At 41.4% G+C, this 5,654-nt stretch overlaps 1 pseudogene; it reads right to left on the bottom strand.

Annotated features, from left to right (window-relative positions):
• Positions 1-4,248: 4,248 nt before the first annotated feature.
• LOC117716176 (vomeronasal type-1 receptor 4-like) lies at positions 4,249-5,269 on the bottom strand (annotated as a pseudogene).
• Positions 5,270-5,654: the final 385 nt, after the last annotated feature.

Consider the following 5,654-nt stretch of genomic DNA (forward strand, 5'->3'; position numbering starts at 1 on the left):
GCCTGAGGTTACCTGTGACCTCCTTTTTGAGACTAGGCCTTGTCTTAGCCCAGGTTAGCCTCCAAATTGCTAAACAGCTGAGGCTGATTCAGTCCTCCTCCCTCTGCCTCTGGAGCACTAGGATTACAGGTTTGAGCACTGTGCTTGGGCTTGTGCACCTGTGGGGACTGAACCCTGCATGTCTTGTATGTTCTATGAGCCATTTACCAGCTCAGCTGTTCTACCTTCTTTCACCTTACCACCCACCACCATCTTTTCTCAAGACAGGATCTTGCTAGACACAAGCAGGTTGGCTTCAAACTTGCCATTCCTATGACTCAGCTACCACAGTGTTAGCTTATAGATATATACTTGTTTTTAATCATTCACATTTTTTTTCTTCAAGACAGGGTTTCTCTGTGTAGCCCTGGCTGTCCTGGAACTCTGTAGACCAGGCTGGCCCTGAATTCAGAAATCTGCCTGCCTCTGCCTCCAAAGTGCTGGGATTAAAGTCGTGCGCCACCAGTGTACAGCATCATTTTTTATTTCTTAATGTGTATGTGGGCACACACATGTGCCATAATGGGCCTGTGGTCAAAGGACAACTTTTGAAAATTCCCAATTCGCCCTCTACCATATGGAGGCTGGGAATTAAATTCAGGTCATCAGGCTTGGTGGCAAACTCCTTTATCCCCCAGGCCACCACACTGTTCTTGTTTTTAATGTTTACAAAACACTGGATATTTATAAACATGGATGCAATATTTACATTTTAAAATCTTCTGGTTGAAATGCTCTGTTTTCTGGCATGTATCCCATTCCTTAGTCCTGTCTCCAACTCCTACTATAGCATTGCCAAATCACTACTGCCCCCACCTCCAGAACTTCTCCATCTCTATCCAACCCCCTAGAATGGTGGTTCTCACCCTTCCTAATGCTTTGACCTTTTAATTCAGTTCCTCATGTTGTGGTGATCAGCAACCATAAAGTTATTCTGTTGCCACTTCATAACTGTAAATTTTCTACTGTTATCAATGAATCCTAATGTAAGTATCCCATCTGCAGGATATCTGATATGCAATCCCTAGAGGGCTTACCACACACAAGTTGCTGTAGTTTTGCCAACTTCCTGGAAATTATTCCAAATTTTAAAGTAAAAAGTCACACATTCACCTCAGAGTCTAGAGGGAGCAACTTGGATGTCTCAGCACATCACAGGCTAACTTCATATCATCATCTGTCATGGGAGTGCTCCCTAGATTGAGGTACTTAAAGTTCGGATTGCTAACAAGCTTCCAGAGATATTGCAGGCCAGACACTATCTCTGCACTCTTACACCTGCAGAAGTGGAGGTGGGGTGGGAGAGAGAGAGAAAAGTCATATTAAATTGTTCATTTAATAATTAATCAAATTTAATCAATAACACTCTTTGGTTTTACCTACCTAGCTAGCACTCAAAGCCGTATCTCTTTGCACATAGCTCGTTTCTGATCCTATGCTGTGTGAAACTCTTCTGTCACTCAAGTGATGGGACTGGAGCCCTTTGCAAACACTCCTGTCAGTTAAGTTTTACTTTTCTGTGATGGGCTCTAATTTATCCTAAGCTGGTCTCCAAACTCACTATGTAGCTGAGGGTGAAGCTGAGCAGCTTTTTAACACTCTTAAAGGTTTTTGTGTGCATGGGCATTTAGGTACACAGGGAGGCCAGCAGAGGGCACTAGCTCAAAAGAGCTGGAGTTACAGGCTAGGAACCCAGCTCTGGTCTTCTGCAAGAAGCTAAAGACCTTGGACTTTAGGTTCACCTGCCACCACTTCCCAAGTGATAAAGCCAGATTCTGGGAAGGAGGACCCTCAGTTGAGAAAATGCCTTAATCATATTGTTTTCTAGGAAATGTCAGTTGGACATTGTTGGGAAAGTAATGATTGATGTGTGAGGGACCAGAGCACAGTGAGCAGTGCCACACCTGGGCAGGTAGTCCTGGATCTATAAGAAAACAGACTGGGCATGCAATGGGGAGCAAGCCAGTTAAGAAGCATTCCTCCATGACTTCTGCTTCAGTTTCTTCCCTGACTTATCTCAATGAGTCAGGTATGACCCGAGAGTTATGAACAAAAACTCCTCCCCATGTAGCTTTTAGTCATTGTCTCAGTTGGGATTCCTATTGGTGTGAGAAAACACCATCGCTATAGCTTGTAGTCTGTCATCTCAGGATGTCAGGGCAGGAACTCAGTGCATACATTAGCAACTGAGAACTTGACCAGCACCAAGCTGGATGTCATGTGGGATTTCCCCTGACTTGAGAGGGCAAGTTAAAGAGTGGGCTTTTTCTCTAAAGTAGAGCTGGGATTCATCCTCCCTCCCCAAGATACTTGGCATCTGTAGCAGGCTCAGATTTGTATCAGTGTTACAGCATGAGGCTGCCTCTAAAAGGCAGTGTTTCTTACAAGAGGTCGGATTCACAGCTTGAGGCAAACAGGCCATGCCACCTTCCTGCAGCTCTCACTGGGACAGAGTTAAGTGATCTGTGCTGGGACTTGACAGCTCTCAACTGGGTCCTTCATGCTCCTTGTCACATATGCTATGATGAAATAAATCATGTGATGGGAAACTTCTTACAACTCCTAAATGTCAAAGTTTTCCTTTGTTCTTGGGATTTGGCCCAGAGACATTTCTCAGAGGGATTTGCTGAGATGTGTTAAGGAAGGACACATTCTGAAGAGACTCCTTTGCACTCAACCCCAACCTCCCTCTTGTGATGACTTGAGCATACTCTCTCATTAATGGGTATGTGTGTGCACCTGCATGACTGTAAGTGTTGTTTGGCTGTTTTGTTTGACAGCTTGATGGAGATAACCTGATTGTAGAGATTGGAATTGCCAAGAGGAACCAAATGTCCCTATTCAGCAGAAAGTTGTCTCAAGAGGTCTACACTCCTTTTGTTCTCTTTTTTCTTGAGTACTTCATATTAGGTGGTTGGGACAGATTGGGGTTTAGTAAGTTTTGGAAGGTTGGTGGATAATAGAACCCAATGAAGTACCCCTAAAGTATAATTAGATGTAAGGAAATACACAGATCAACAGAGAGAGATCAGTGAAAGAGTAGTTTCTTAATCAGTGAACTGAATAAACTACACTTAGAATCTATACTTTGTTTCTTTACTCTGTGTGGGCATGTTCAATCAGATTTGAAGAAGCCAGAATGCAGTAAGTAGGAGTTTGTTCTCTCCACTCTGTAGGCCGTGAGGCTTGAACTCTGGTAATAAGTTTTAAGTGGCAAGTGCTTTACCTGCTGAGCTGTCTTACTGCCTCTTATACCTGTGTTATGATCAAGACATAGTGCTATAATTTTGTCAGTTTCAATGTTGGTGGAAGTCTCTAAAAAGGCCTCAGTATTAATTTTGTAATTCAGTGTGAATCTATTCATCAATCTAGAATATACAGACTGCTGTTTCCTATGCTATTATTTCAAGTTCTTTCACTGTAACTCTCATTAGTAATTTTCCCATCAAATTGGAAGTGAAGTGTCAAGTGGGTTGAATAAATTTCTCAGTTTGGGGCTGGAGACAGAAGGCTTAGCAGGTTAGTGCTCTGGCAATTTGGCACTGGTGTAGAGCTTGGTTCTTAGAAACTATATTTATAAGTTTTTCTCTGTTTGTAACTCCATGTCTAGGGGTATGACACCCATTCTTCTTAAGGGCAGGGAACCCACATAAATACATGCACATCCCATAAACAAAATAAATGCTAAAATATTTCTTTGATCACAGGAGTAAGTACCACAAGTCAGATTTTGACTTTCATCACACTGACAGTATAACCACTTCAGATATTTATCTTATGTCTCTGCTCACAGACATTTATCTTGTGTCTCTGGTCAGTTTCAAGCAGCTGCAAAGGTTACATGCTTGATTTTGATCTTCGGAAAAAATAATTTTGTGACTGAGGAAGCAACTGACAGACAGGATGACAGCTTTTCATCCTCATTGTTCTGATACCTGTTGTCTCCTGTCTGATTTGCAAGTGTTACTAATGATTGGAAACACATTTGCACTATGGCCCAGAGTGCAGAGTTTGCCAAGATCTTTCAGAAGAAGTTGTACAGTTTGGATCTTGGTATCCTACTTGGTCTGGGACATTCAACCTCTTAATGCTCCTGATCAGGAGCTGCTTCTGTCTCTTTTACTCTTTCCTCTTGATGTATTGAGCAGTAGTGAGTACCATGACTTGTTCATACAAAAGATGTTTAACACATATTTATGGAATGAATATTTTAATGGTATTAACAAAGCTGTATTCTGTGTTTAACATTTTTAGTGACTCTGGATTTCAACACCTGAGAAGCACAGAACAAGGATTCTTAGGATCTTTGAAGATCAACAGTAAGGGAGAAATTGTGGGGAAGCCTGCAATCAAAACTTCAGTGACATGCCTTATAAAGAGATGAGAGCCTATAAAAAAGTTGTGAAAGATGATACAAATGAAATTTAGAAGATAAAAGCCAATAAAAGTGACCACCAGCATCAGGATAGTAGGGGTTGCTCTGGTCTCAGCTTGACCTCTGAGGTCTTGATTGGGAGTTAGGATGTGCTGCATTCGCTGGTGATGTCTGTGGAGGAGAAGCACCATGGAGACACTGGTCCAGACCATGATGCTCATGAATGTGGCATCATGGACAAACTGCAAGAAGACAATGCCTACACTGAATCCAGAAGTGGAACAGAACAACTTGTTTTTAGAGTCAGAGTTATTATCTGTAATCTGTGGCCCAGTGACCTTAATTGGAATGTAGATGTTATTTAAGATACTGAAGAACCAACAGCTGTAACAAGAATAACTAGCCAAATTTGGGACACTTGCTCTGCTTATAACTTTAAGTCTATTAACAGGAACAACAGTGACAAACTGATGGATACTCAGGACACAAGTGGAACACAAGTTTGTGCTTCTTACAACCAGACGAGTGAAAAATTCCAATTTACATTTGAGGTCAGTTGGATGATATCTTAGAGCAGAAGTCATAATGCTGTTTGGAAATACAGTGAGGAAGAGTGTCATGGCATTGGCCACAGCCATGTGGCTTAAAAATCACCTGTGCAGGCCTCTGTTGAGAACCAGTGAAGACTGGAGATACATTATGGAGAAACAGAAAGACATTGGCTACAGTCCCAACTCCAAACTGGCAAAGCAAGAGGATCTGAAGAGTCACTTCCTCAGTGGTTTTCAGGGAATTATCATGAGCAGATATGGAGAGGATTTTACTCAACCCTGCAGTCATGATTAGTTAGGACATGTTATCCTTGGGTTTCTCTTCTATTTGCAACACTTACCAATAGATTTGGTATAATTTTGTCTCTTGATAAGTCAGACATTATTCTATCATAATACAGGAACTTTGCCTGGACTACAATGCATGCACAGTAACTCAGAATAAAATTTTATACCTATTAAATTACTTTTGCCTTGAGATAAATTTGCTTCCAATGGGATGTAACTTGGCAGGCTGAGGGAAGCAGTTTTCTTAGTTCTAGGACAGCCTGGTGTACAGAGTGAGCTCCAGGACAGTCAGGGCTATACAAAGAAATCCTGTCTCCAAAAACAAAAAAGTAAAATAAAATGTTAAAAATAATATGTATGTTAATAATATGTATACATAGTAATCAATAAGGTTTTCTACT

This window comes from Arvicanthis niloticus, chromosome 1, assembly GCF_011762505.2.
Source record: "Arvicanthis niloticus isolate mArvNil1 chromosome 1, mArvNil1.pat.X, whole genome shotgun sequence".
In the NCBI taxonomy this organism is placed as follows: Eukaryota; Metazoa; Chordata; class Mammalia; order Rodentia; family Muridae; genus Arvicanthis; species Arvicanthis niloticus.